The 14,111-nt window shown below is 49.9% G+C and overlaps 1 protein-coding gene across 2 annotated transcripts in view; it reads left to right on the top strand.

Annotated features, from left to right (window-relative positions):
• Positions 1 to 14,111, top strand: part of DOC2B (double C2 domain beta) — a 130,760-nt gene that overhangs the window by 36,193 nt on the left and 80,456 nt on the right. The window lies entirely within an intron of this gene.

The raw sequence follows: 14,111 nt of genomic DNA, 5'->3' as shown, positions 1-14,111 counted from the left end.
GATACCTGGGCACTGCTTGAGCATTTAAAAAAACAAAATAAATAAAAAGCGCTTTTGTGTGGCATCGTTTCCCAAAACGTCCTGTGGGCTGGATGGAATTTACTGGAGGTCTGGATACGAGAGCGTGGGGCATGGGGGTTGGGCAGACAGTGAAATGAAATAACCCAGGTAACACTGCTGTTCCATCTGGCATCACTCTGCCAGATGCCCCATGCCTGCAGTAAGTGCCACGCTGCCGCATGCAACCCCCTCTGACTGAAGCGGGCCTCACGGGACCATACGAGCTTTCGCCAAGATCTTTTCCTCCAGAAGCTTCAAGTTCAATGAGCTGGCCTCTGCACAGACCAGTCTCTCCTTAGTGTCCATAAATAAGAAAAATGTTTAGAATGTGCCAGGTAACAAAACCCCCTCCTTCCCCCTCACTTCGCAGGTGGTGGTTTTAATTGTTGGAACACAATTTGTGCCCACGTGGCAGGTGGAGAGGGATGGAGAGCAGCGTACTGCAGACTCTCCCGGGCAAGCAAGTCTGCACCCGGCTTTCCTGCCCAAGGTGGTTTCACAGTTTCATACAGGCCAGGACATGTATTTACCTGTCATCTTTCTAAAACCTCATAAATGGGAGGAGGAGCGGCGGCCGACAGGATGAAAGGTCGTCCAGTGTCCACTCAGAGAATCACTGTCTGTATCCGCTGCTGCTATGATCTGGCGAAAGTGTCTCCACCTGCCCACTGGTGGTTGTGACTGCCCATTCAACTAGCGCACAAGCCTCCTTGGCAGCTTTCCTGGTCCAGGTGCCGATCCAGGACATCTGCAGGGCCACTACCTGGTCTTCCATCCACACGTTTACGTCTCGTTATGCACTTACCCGGCAGGCCTGAGACTATGGTGACTTCGGCAGAGCAGTGTTGCAAGCTGCATGACCGTGAACTCTGAGCCCACCTCCGAGGATACTGCTTGAGAAAATGGAATCGACACGAGCACGCACTTGAAGAAGAAAAAACGGTTAACTCACCTTTCCTAGCTGTTGTTCTTCGAGATGTGTTGCTCATGTCCATTCCATTATCCCCCCCTTCTACTCCTCAGTCAGAGTTGCCAGCAAGAAGTAACTGAGAGGGCGTAGGGCCGGCGGGACCTAATATACCGACGCATGAGCACGGCACTCAAGAGGGTGCCACTGCCGACCCTATGGATACCGCTAAGGCAAAAATCTCTGATGACTGTGCATGTGGGTGCGCACACACCTAGAAGGGAATGAACGTGAGCAACGCATCTCGAAGAACAACAGTTACGAAAGGTGGGTAACCATTTTTCACCGCAGATGTTTTAGGTTGTTAGAACTGAAATGCTTTTTGCAGACTTGAATATTGAAGAAGCTCAAATAGCGCAGTGTTGCTATTAGGGTTACATGCATTACAGTAGCTGTTGGGGCCCAGCTCAGATCTTGGCCCCGTTGTGCTAGGTGCAGCATACACACATAGTATGAGACAATTCCTGCCCCAAAGAGCTTACAGGCTACAGCTGAAAGGTGGGAGAAGGGCACCTATGGCAATGGTGAACTGGCCCTTTGATGCCACCTGGACAGCCTTGGTAGATGGATCTCTGCATTTAGCAGGGTTTCCCCTTCTCTCCTGCGTTGGGTCTGTCCCTTTGGCTCTCTGCAAGAATCCAAACTCCAGCACTTCCAGGCGGTGAAGAATGAGTGTTTAGTCAGGAGAAACAGCATGTCTTGGAGTCAGGAACTCCTGTCTTCCAGTCCTGCTCTTGTTGCTGGTTTGCAGTGTCACTTTAGGTGCCTAAAGCTGGGTTCCTAAATCCACGACTGGCTTCATTTTTCAGAGCTGCTGTGCACAGTAGGAAGCTGGGGGTCCTCAGTTCCTTTTGAAACTAGGCCTGTTCTTTATGTGCCTAATGTTTGGGCACCCGCATTTGAGCCTTCCCAATTCTGGACCTCAGTTTCCCCAGCTGTTGAATGGGGAGAACAGCACTCCCCCACCTTGCACGGATTTTGTGCAAAGGAATTCCAGTTTGTAAAAGAGCTTTGAAAATGCAAAGCGCTTTCTGAGTGCTGAGCATGACTCTGAATGTATTAGCAGGGGGCGTTGGAGGATGGAGGCAGTAAAAGAGCTGGGTTGAGAGGGCAAGGACTGCTCTCAGCCCACATCTGTCTGTTGATGTTAGAGGATGAGTCACTCACCAGCAGGGGAGACCAAGTGATCCAGTGAGAAGGATGCATACCCAGCAAGGTTACACCTCCAGGATTAACCCTGAATGGTTTTCCCCCATATAATCATCTACCATCTTGGTAATTTGTTTAACAGGTACAATGAGTTTGTTACATTGACCTCACTGTATCCCCTGCAGGCAATAATATTGAACCTGTGGGTTGCAGGTCAGTGGTAGAAACACTGTATTATCTATAGCATGCGATTACTGCTTCTGTCTCTAAACCACGTGCACTTGTATAGAGCCAGATTCTGATCTGTCATACCAGTGTAAAGGCAGAGCAAATGCACCTGTTTCTATAGAATCACTCTAGATTTACATCACTGTGACTGAGCTCAGAATCCATTCCATAGGGATGGCGGAAATTAAAGACTTTAGGAGCAAAAGGGATATCCAGTGTCCCCTACCAGAGCAAGAGCAGGATCGCGTCTAAATATAAAGATTTTGTCATCTATCTTCGACCAGTGTAAATATGCAAGTGGCCTTCTCAGACGCGAAAAGGTCAAGGTGCCCACAGTGGCCTAGGGCTAATGGAATTCTATCTCCGGATCACCTTCCCTCAACCTTTTCTTTCACACGTCAGGCACATTTGAATTCAGATGCATCGCTGCTACGTGTGGATCGATATGAAAATAAATCACGTTGATATACGAGCCTGTTTCTGGAATACATTAGCAACAGATTTTTATCTCCTTGGAGTAAGGGACTCTTCTCCCCTTGCGGAACTGTTGTGCATTCACTTAACTTTTTTGTGGGTACCAGAATGGACAACTGACAGTGGCTACCCCCACCCCCGAGGCTGCACTGTGATGTGCATCAATAAACCTGCCATGCTAGATCAGATCATTCTCTTGGCAAAAAGTCCTATAGAAGTTAAATAGCAATGTGAACTTTTCTACAATATCTTTTAACCATTCTAGAGAAATTAATAGGAAATTGTACCTCACCATATGATTCCATAGGGCTCGTTCAGATAACCTATTGAAAGGATGTAATTTTATGTTACTTTCTATAGGAATTTAGAACCATCCTGTAGAATATAACCGAGAATTATACCCCTACTATAGAAATTCTGTCGGGTGGCTCAGATAACCAGCAGAAAAGAGAGAGTTCTATGTTAAATTCTGTACAACCCTATTGGTTTCATTGCTATTAAATGCCATAGAATTTTTTCCTAAGAGCTGGCCTTTCTAGTCTTTTCTCGTCTAGGACAGTGGTCATTGTCTTGATGCTTCAGAGGGAGACTCATCCCATCCCCATTATGAACCATGTTAATTCTGCCGTGCTGGAGAAGAGATTGAATTCCTTCCTGACCTTTGCAGCCCAGCAGCTCACACCCTGAAGCACGAGCTCTGATGATGAACCTTATCTGAGCATGAATAGCCACAGATGTTCTTGATGGTTATAAAAATTATCTCCAGCTTTTTCTCAATGCTCAGTAGGGTTACTGTGGTTTGCTTAAGCGGATGGGACTGTTCCATTTGATGAGGCACCAAATCCTGTTCCTATATTTTCAGATAAGGTTATTATGAAACACTTATATCAGCAGAAAAAGCAGATCCAAACAGCTGCACTTTCCTTAAATAGATGCCAAGGTTTGTGCCAGCAAAGAGTTTTTCATTCATTCACTTTTATCTCAGTAGGATCCATCTTCTCATGGCTGCCTCTTCATTGGTTCCACCTTCAGTTACCCCAGTGTAAATTCAGTGAGAGTCACTCTGAATTCACTAGGTAACTGAGAGCAGAATGTGCTCCCCCGCGTACAGACTCCAGTCAGTGTTTGGTGAGGAGAGGGTTAACACACATTCTCCTTGAATAGAGGAAAGACCATATGAGCCCAGCTGTAGTGAATCAGGCAATTGCCTTAGCACTGGCTTGTAGGGAAGAGGCAATGCTTGCTGGAAAAATCCTTTTTTCAGTCAGCTCAGACCTTGGCTGTATAAAGTTGGCTCCTTTAATTGAGCAAGAGGCTGCAGGGAGCCTTTTGAACTCAGAAGTGCAGAGACCTGAATTGTGATATTCTGTGTCATTTTGAGACGGCCCCGTAAAAGTCTGGTAATATTTGATTGGACATCAAGCTCCTGGGATATTGATACTGCCCCCAGCCAAGGCTTGTCACATTATGGTGACTTTCCATCTTTGGCGGCTGCAGGCTCAGCATGCTCACTCCAGAACGACATGCAAGGGGCAACCCTCACTACAAGTGAAGAGAAATAGCCAGGAAACCCATTAGGGATGATTTCACTCCAAGGTAAGACTCCGTGGCCGGATGTTTCCTTTATTAAAGTGCACAATGCATCCTCGTGCAGAACTACATTTGGAACTGGAGTTGGTAGCGCTGCAGAGCCCATGCTGGCCGTACAAAGGAAACATGGTCTAATGATTAGAGCCCAGCAGCCTTTCATTTTCATGTTGTCGGGCAGTGGGGTCCATGCAGGGAAGGCCCCGTTACCTAGCAGCCAAAGCAGAGGACTAGGAATTGGGAGTGTTGTGTCCTGTTCCCAGCTCTGCTGCTGACCCCCCTGAGCAGGGGTGGCAGGTTTGTAGAAATTTTGGTGGTGCCCAGAACCTGCCAAAGACTCTGGGAGGGAGTTTGGGTTGGGGGAGGATGTCTGGGGTGCAGACCTTGGGCTGGGGCAGAGGTTTGGGGTGCAGGCTCTGGGAGGGAGTTTGGGTGCAGAAGGGGTGAGAGGTTGGGCTCTGGGAGGGAGTGTGCATGGGGAAGGGGATCTGGGGTGCAGGGTCTGGGCTGGAGTTTGGCTGCTGGGTGCAGGCTTCGGGCTAGGGCAGGGGGTGGAGGGTGCAGGCTCTGGGGCCGAGTTTGGGTGCAGGCTCTGGGAAGGAGTTTGGGTGCAGAGGGGGTGAGAGCTTGGGCTCTGGGAGGGAGTTTGGGTGGGGGAGGGGGCCTGGGGTGCAGGCTCCGGGCTGGGGCAGGGGGTGAGTGCGCAGGAGGGGGTGAAGGGTGCAGGATCTGGGAAGGAGTTTAGGGGTGGGAGGGAGTGTGGAGGGAAGGGGTGCAGGGGTGAGGGCTGTGGGGTGTGGCTGGGGATGAGGGCTGTGGGGTGTGGGAGGGGGCTCAGAGCTGGGGCAGAGGATTGGGGTGTGGGGGAATGAGGGCTCTGGCTGGGGATGAGTTTGGGGTACAGGCAGGCTGCCCCGGGGCTGGGGCCAGAGAGGAGGACTCACCCCCGCCCCCACCCCTGGCAGCACACTCACCCCCACCACTGTCATTGCACGTGCTCCTAGGGCCCCTCTTGGGTCCAGGATGCCCCCTCGCCTTCCCTGTGGTGGGTGCCGGGGGGGGGCCGCCATCACGTGTGCGCCGCCTCCCCTGCTGCTGCCCCTCCTTGGGGGTGGGGCGGTGATTGCGGGCTGTGGGGGCCCCTGTGCTGGTGGAGGGTCCCGCCAGAGAAGGGAAGGGTCCAAGGTGGAAGGGCAAGGTAAGGGCAGCCTGCCCTGCCACTAATGGATGGGGGGCACTAGGACCCTGTGGCAACAGTTGATGCCCGGAGCCAGCAGAGCGGAGTCAGCCTGGAGCTGCAGGGGCTCCGGGACCCCGGGGAGGTGCTTGGGGGCAGCAAGTGGGTGTCGGGGGACACTTGGGGGAGGTGCGTTGGAGTGGCAGGTGGTGCCGGTGGAGAGACCCGGCTCCAAACATTGGTGGTGCCGGGCCCTGAATATTGCTGGAGCCTGGGCATCACGGGCCCATGCAACTCCCCGCCCCTGCCACTGAGTGACCTTGAGCATCCATTGAAGTATGTGAGTGGCCAGGACTTCTGGAAACCAGGCTCTTAAACCCTCTGAGCCTCCGTTGTTAGTGTGTCTCCCCTACGTATGGGGGTGATAATTCATACCCCCGCCTTACACTGCCGTAAGATCCTCTGACGGGAAGGGCCAGATCTCTAAGGCATTCTAGGGACCTGTTGTGCTAACTTGACTAAGGGCAGGAGCCCTCAGGCTCTGAGACAGAGGTTGCTAGGCTGCCTCTTAACTGCACAGAGAGTGCTCACCGGAAACTACCTCGCGTGCGTGTCAAGGGTGGTGGAAGCGATCTGTCTCCTGTGATTTCTATACAATTCTAACGGGGACTTAATAGACAGGCTGATTAGTGCTGCTTGTAATTAAGTGCTATTGATCTGCCGTGAGCTATGTGTCGCGGGTGCAGGGAGAAATTGGCAATGGCTAGAATACAGTGGGGCCGTTGATCTCTGGAAAGTTGTGGTGCGTTTTTTTGCAGTTGGAAAATGAATCTTTTTCAGGTGAATTCCTCGTGGCCTGGCAAGGAGCATGGTAGATCACATTGTTATATTCTTCTGGGCTTGAATGGATTTGAGTTCTCATGAAAGCGGGGGTGGATCCAATTCCTGTTGAAGCCAATGGGAAACTGCATTAAAGCCCATGGGAGTTTGTCCATTGGCGTGTAAAAAGGAGATTGAATCTGAATCTCCATGCTGGTTTAAAAGGTCAACACATCTTGCAGGCCCCAACTTCTGCTCTTCCTGTCCTACGTCTTTTTCCCGAGCAGACGCGATAGTCACACCAAATAGTGCATTGACCGTGTGATGCATGACAAAGGGGCCTGGGAGGAGGTCAAACATGTTTTCACGTGTTGACCTTCTAAACCAGCATGGAGACTCAGACTCCGAGACGTGAAAGCTGCCTCAGTGACCCACTCCCACCCGCTATCCCCCAATGAGGGCAGTTACCATTTAACTTTTCCTCCTCCCGAGAAAGCCTGTTTTAATACTGCAAACCCAAATGACGTCACGCACCGTTTGCCTTGGAAGGTGTTCTGCTGATTGGATTGCATCTCTTAAACACTGACCTGCCTCAGCTGAGTCTGCACTTCACTGTGGGGATGCAGAGCTGGGCAAGGCACGTTCGTGTTGGGTTTGCTTCAAGTTAATTACTTTGGGAAACTGAGCAGCCCAGATTGCAAGCTCCATTCCAGCAGGAACTGACCCCAGATCTGCCAATCCCTGTCCAGAGCCCTAAGCTCCAGACTCGACTTCTACCTCTAGCTTTCCTAAGGCTTTGTTGCTCCAGAGGTGGGGCAGTGGGAACTGGGAAGCCACCCGAGAGCTTTCATTGTGGCACTGCTTTGGGTCTCTCTGAAGGCAAGATTCTGCCATGAGGGTATGGATGGGCGGCGTTCTCACCTAGCACAGCAGCCCTCCCTGCTGGGTGGTGTGTGCGCGATGGACACAGCTCTATCCAAGGCCACTAGAGCATTTGCTGGGAGCAGGAACTGTGCTCCCCAGTGAGGTTCTGGCCAGCCCTTGTGCCAGGCTCAGGAAGGTGGGGGGACTCTCTGTGCTTTCTCCCCTGCCCCATGCACAGAGGCTGCCCAGAATCATCTAGCCTTGAATGGGGGTGGAGCTAAGGCTTCTGGTGGGTGCTGTTTGTCCCTAGGGCTGGATGCACATTGGCCCAAGCTTCGGAGGGAGCATTAGGGAGCTGGGGGTGTTTGAGGCCAGCTGGGAGGGGACTCACTGGAGGAGAGGGGAATACAGCAGACATGAATTGCAGCTGCTGGGCTGTACCAAGGGCTTGTCTATTTCATGCTAAAATTAGCCATACCATGTGCCTAAATCACATCAAACGGTTTGGGAGGGAGAGAGCAACGACATCAGGAGCTTCTGACCATTTTCCAAGCCGCTGTCACTCCGCTTTCCTGGCTGCATCTGTTTAAAAAGCCCTTAATAGCCTCCTCCGAAGGTAATTTAATTGAAATGAATCAGTGGGTGAATTACAAAGTGGCTTGTCTTCCTCCATCTATCTTCATGGGGGATTCGCTCATTTACTTCTTTATTTGCAGGCTGGCATGACGGGCAAGTGCAAAGGACCTTGCAGGGGGAGGCTGTGAGCAAGGCTGGCCCCTGACCCCCGGGGCTGGGACTGTCAGTATTGGGGATCCCCCTTGAGAGCAGAAGGAGCATGTTGTCTAGTGATAAAAGCCAAGCACCAGAAATCAAAGCTCCTGAACTTTGGGCTGATCCAAAACCCAGTGATGTCTCTGGAAAAACTCTGACTGAATTCAGCAGGCTACAGCTCAGGCCCTCTGTTCTCGACAATGCCAGTGGTTTGCTGGGTGACTTCTTCCCTCCCTGCCTGCTGTTGGGGTTCTCCTGAGATAGGGTGACCAGATGTCCTGATATTTAGGCATTTGTCCCCCCCCCATGTCTCTCGATATTTTCTTCCTCTCATCTGGTCATCCTACCCTGAGATCTCTTTCACTCGGTTCCCCAAGAGTTTGGTCCGACTTGAGTCTTGTTGCTCAGGTTCCTTTATTTGGCATACAGCAAGCTAGGCGGAGTTCATCAGCGGGTATAGGGCAGGGGTCGGCAGCCTTTCAGAAGTGCTGTGCCGAGTCTTCATTCACTCTGATTTAAGGTTTCGCGTTCCAGTAATAATTTTAACGTTTTTAGAAGGTCTCTTTCTATGTCTATAATATATAACTAAACTATTGTTGTATGTAAAGTAAATACGTTTTTTTACATGTTTAAGAAGCTTCATTTAAAATTAAATTAAAATGCAGAGCTGCCCAGACTGGTGGCCAGGACCTGGGCAGTGCCACTGAAAATTGGCTTGTGTGCCGCCTTTGGCACGTGTGCCATAGGTTGCCTACCCCTGTTATAGGGTATAGCACACATTCAGAGTTACACAGCAGACCTCTTCCTTTATATACATTGACATGTTACATTGCATTTCCCATACATTGCATCACACATTTTGGGATTGGCTTGATCATTTTGTAGGAACCAATCCTTGTACAGTATGCTCTGTCCATGCATGACTTACTCTTTACCTCAGCTTTGCATTCCTGACTTATCTTGTCCATTGTGAACAGTTCCCTGGGGGCTCCCCCCTTATCTTCACTAGTACAGACATTCTCTTTCCAGCCTGCTGCTCCATTTACCTCCTTAATCCCGGCTCCCAAGAAATGAGCCTGAGCCCTGTGTCAAGCTAGGCCTACCCCTGCATTAGCCAGTCTGTGAAATGGGGATAATGCTGCGCCCAGTCTCACAGGGGCTTTTAGGGTTTGGGAGAGGCTTTAGGATCCTTGGTTGCTGGGAACAATCTGTGCAAGGCAGGGTTCCTTCCCTTCTGTATTTTATTACCTAGTATAAATGGGGGAGCGACTCCTGTCAGGTGACAAACACCAATGTTACCTCCCATCACCAAGGTAACTCCATTGTCTTCAGCAGAGCAGCTCCTGATTGACAGGGGCAAGTGGGGGCAGAATCAGGCCATTGTCTTCATTAGCACAGTACTTCATGCATAAGTAGCAAACTTCTCTGTTTAAGACGCGGGGTTAAGGAGACGAGATTATGGCTTCCATTACCTGTTTTGCAGTAGCACTGGGAGGCCAGGGCCCCATTGTGCCAGGTGCTGCACTACACTCATGCCATTTTGTACCTCAGTCGCCTTCATTCAAGAGGATTAGGGATAAAGCCATATTTTCTCTCTCCTCTTGCAGCTGAATTCTCAGCAAGTTACCAGGATCCCAGTTGAAACCAGCATGGGGTAGCCATGGTATGTTGTTGTAGGTTGGGCTTCCAAATTGGCCTACAAACTCGTGAATTTGGATTCCCTTTTCTGTGCTCCTGAGCAGCTGCTCCTAGGCTTTAAGTTGCAAATCCTTCAGGACCGATATTGTCTCACACCTGTGTTTGTGCATGCCCTGTGCCAGGGAGCCCTGATCCCAACTGGAGTGTTTGGAAGCTCCCGCAAAATAAATATTTTCTACTGCTGCTTCCATCTCCTGACAGAGAGCAACCGAGCTGGGGGGGAATTGTGTGTTCGAGAAGGAGGATTTTTGTATTTGATGGGGAAGAGAATGGGAATTGATGGATTTAACAGTGGGTTGGGTTAATGCAAATGAGGTGATGCATATTCATAAAATAGGATCATTGTATTGTTTGCAAAAAGTGTCTAGCCCTGCAGCCGTTAGGTGTAACAGTAACAGCTTTGTGGGTTTGAGCTTGCACGCGTCACAAACATCACTGATTGCTCTCTAGTTCCCCCCAAGCTTTATAAATACTGCAGAGAGAATGCTTCTGCCCCCCATTCCCAGCTCTGAATCTTGTCTGCTACAGTGTGTTGTCAATAAAGATCAGTGCTGGCTCAAGGTCTCTCCTGCAGCCCTCTGCTTGGAATAAACAGTCTTATATACCTCCCTAATTATAACCCCATGGATTTGCTTGGTAATGAAATGTCAGAGGCTGAAGAAAATGGTGAGTTTGGTTTACGAGGTGGATTATGGCATCTTCTTGCTCTGCTGAGTTCACATTTGACAGGTGGAATGGTGACAAAGTGGGAGAGGGAATATCTTTTATTGGACCAACTTCTGTTGGTGAAGAGACAAGCTTTTGTGCTACACAGAACTGTTGTTCAGGTGAACCAGTAACGCGTGCTGTCAGAGATTGGAGACTCCCCTACCTTATCCCACTCCAGCTTGGTCTCTCCTATTAGCAGCTGAGATTGGGGTACCGTTGTGCTAGGTGCTGCACAAACACACACAGCTTGGCTACACAGGAAAGTTGTTGCAGTGGTATAAGCGAAGATGTGAATTTGAACCTATTTTAGTTAAACTGGTTCAACCCTCTGTGTGGATGCTCTTATTTTGGTTTGAGTGGCTTTTCTCAGTTTAACTTAAAACCTGTTCCCAATTGGCTTTTCCTTAAATTGACAAAGAACAAGTTTAAACTAAACCAAAGTAGGCCACTCTTAAGCCAAAATTAAACTGTTGCAAGTTTGTGTGTAGACAAAGCTACAGAGAGACATTCCTTTCCCCAAAGCGCTTACACTCTCTAAATAGACAAGACAGACAAAGGGTGGGAGAGGAAACAGAGGGAAAGAAAACCCAGCTCTCCTAATTCCCAAGCCAGTGCCCTACCAACTAGACCATGCTGCCCCCTGTTATTTTCTTCTTGACTCCGTAGGGTCAGATCATTGACGGATGTAAATTGGCATAGAGCCACTGAGGCTAAGCCAGTTTGTACTAGCTGAAGATCTGGCCCCAGGTTTTACAATAGAGGAGATCTGCAGTTCTGTGGTGCATTGTGTGCCTAGCTCCAGAGCTGGGAAGCTTATCAGGTGTTGGCTCCATAACTAATGTAATCGCCTTTCTCCAGTGGTTCTTTTTCATTTTGTTCCTCACTTGCTGGGTCCAGGAGATTAATTGAAATGCAACATTGTTAAAGCAAATCCATTTAGCCTGCGTTCACCACTGATATTTTCATCCCTTCAGCTGGCGGTTATATGGCTCTGATTTAGAAGCAAAATTCACTTTTCTGCAGACCAGAAAGCTGTTTCGACTCACTCCCTGTAGGGCAGAGCACTGATGTTTCTCTTTTAATAGCCTTCTGTGATGGAGAGAGGTCTGCACGCACCAAGCCCATAAGAAGCATCATACTCCTTGCAAGAACCCTCAGACCAGAGACTGCCGGAACTCTTGCTCTGCAAATCCAGGATATGTGAGAATAAAGACACCCCCGCCCTCCCGAGGTCATGCACAATGTGTGGAGCTGGGTAGATTATTCGTTGTGGCTATTGTATCCCAATGATTTAGCTCAATGTTTCCGCTTTGAGTTATCCACAAGCAGGCTTTGATCTCTACAAACCTATTCATTGTGTGCAATCACTTGACCAGCGGTTGATGTGAATATGTTTCTGCCAGTGGGTTGTCTGGCAGTGGTTTGCTCTGATTAATCTTGGACAATACATACTTTGTCATGCAGGGGGTCTGATGGGTTACTGGGTCACAAGGTATGTTTTCTGCTCCCTGACTGGATGATGGGAGGAGAATGAACTGGTGAATACCCTGAGCTGTGTGCAGTTATCAAATAGTTCCTCCAAAGCTGTTAGTGTGTGGGCAGAAGCCATGCGCTCCAACGTTTGTGAAGAGTAACGAAGAAGAACTCTCCATGCTCAGATGGTCCCTAATGCTGTTGGCAGTATCCGCCCATCTCCAGCCCCTGCCCCATATTCAGCTTTCCAGCAAATGCCTGTTCCAGGGTCAATGGGGTTTGCAGTATGGCAGGTGGTTGGGGGGTTTTCTCCGTGTTCATGATCTGCTTGCTCTGCACTTCCAAAGGTCACTGCTGACCTTTGCTGTTCTGCAGTTGGTTGGATGCCCAGGTGGCTTTTGGGAATACAGGACCATCTGGACTGCACAGCCCAGCAAGGAGCCTGCCTGGGGCAAGTGAGCAGAGTGGGGAAACCAAATAAGAGAGTAGCCTGAGAGAGTGGTGCTTCCATGGGGCATTCCAGCTCAGGAGGGGAAGCTCCCTGGAATGAACAGGGATGGTTTATAAGACCCGGAAGGGGACCCGGTATCAGGGAAGGACCTAGGTAACCTGCATGAGTAGCTGCGTTGCTGATGTCAGGACTAGTGAGGCTTCCGGGGAGAGCGGGAGAATGCACCCATGCTCTCTCCTGCTCAGAGATAATGGGCTTTGTTCATCCCTCTGTTGGCACAGGGGCTGAAGGGAGGCCGATTGGTGCCTGTGCTCTTTGGCGGGTGCAGTGCCTGCTGTGACCATGAGCAAAGGGCCTGAAGGGTGAACATTGCAGACAGCCAGGAGAAGGAGCGAGCGGCCAGGAGGAAGTCCTGGCAGGAAAAGGAGAGGGAGACTCACCAGGACATAATAGGGCTTCTCCAGCAGCAAACCCAGATGTGGCAGACTCTTGTGGACCTGCAGGTTCAGCTATTGTGGGCGCACCGCCCTTTGCAGTCCACGGAGAACTCCATTGCAGCACCTCTCAACACCCCCTTCAACATTCCACATGGCCTCAGGGGCCACATCCCTGCCCGTCCCACTCCACCCGAGGGGACATTAAGGGCAACCACTGCTTGACATACACTGACCTGTGAGACCCACGGTTGCTAGATGTGTAGGTAAAATGGACAGGAATGTTCTTTCCCTTTGTTAAGTTCTCTTCCATTAATTTACTAAGTTTTTAATGTATTTGCCTTTAAATTGCACAGATTTTTCTTTGTGCTGGTTTTGTTACTGAATAAAATTCTATTTAGAAAATAACTCTTCTTTATTAGCTCCCAACATATGCTGCGGAGTGCCTGGCAGTTCTGAAAGCACCCACTTATTTGTTACTGTACAGTGTGACACAACTCACAGGATCGGTGACAAACACAGTGTCACCATCAGTGTACAGCACACACCGCAAAATTAACAAGATCACTGAGAGTGTTCTATTCACAGATGTACACCAAGCACCACACAATTCCTAACAGGCCCCCGAACAGCAGGGCCGAGTAGAGCACAGTGCACCACAACGTGTTACTGTGGCTCACTGTCCCATGTTCTTTCAAAGCCTCCCTGAGCTCTCTAACTCCGTGTTGAGATCTTCTCATAGCCCTTGTGTCTAGCTGTTCAAACTCAGCAGGCAATTGCCCTTTACCCCAGTGGCAGCTTCTCCCCACTTTGCGTCACAGATGTTATGCAGGACACAGCAGGCAGTTATAACCATTGGAATGTTTTTTCAGTGAGATCCAGCCTCGTGAGTAATAATCCCAGTTTCCCTTCGGTCTTCCCAAAAGTATCATTCCTCACCTGCTGAGCACATAGTTGAATCTTTCCTCTGTGCTGTCACAGTACCCTGAGCAATTCGTTTCTGCCCCACCATGCATTGCCAGAACTTCTCAAAAGACAGTGCACTGGATGGTGGTGGTTACACAGTGGGACACCTGCCCATAGTGCACAGCGCTGTGCGTTGACACGAGCACTCCTGGCGAGTCCTTGCATCGGTGCTGTGTGTAGCCAAGCATGCATGCGCAGAAGCGATGTGCTAACTGGCGGCCTCATGCCAACACCACTGGCATCAACCCAAATGTGTAGTGTAGATCTGGCTTTTCTGATAACAAC

Source organism: Mauremys mutica, chromosome 19 (assembly GCF_020497125.1).
Source record: "Mauremys mutica isolate MM-2020 ecotype Southern chromosome 19, ASM2049712v1, whole genome shotgun sequence".
NCBI lineage: Eukaryota > Metazoa > Chordata > Testudines > Geoemydidae > Mauremys > Mauremys mutica.
The sequence above is the reverse complement of the archived record's forward strand: the minus strand, read 5'-3'. Positions and strand labels throughout refer to the sequence as shown.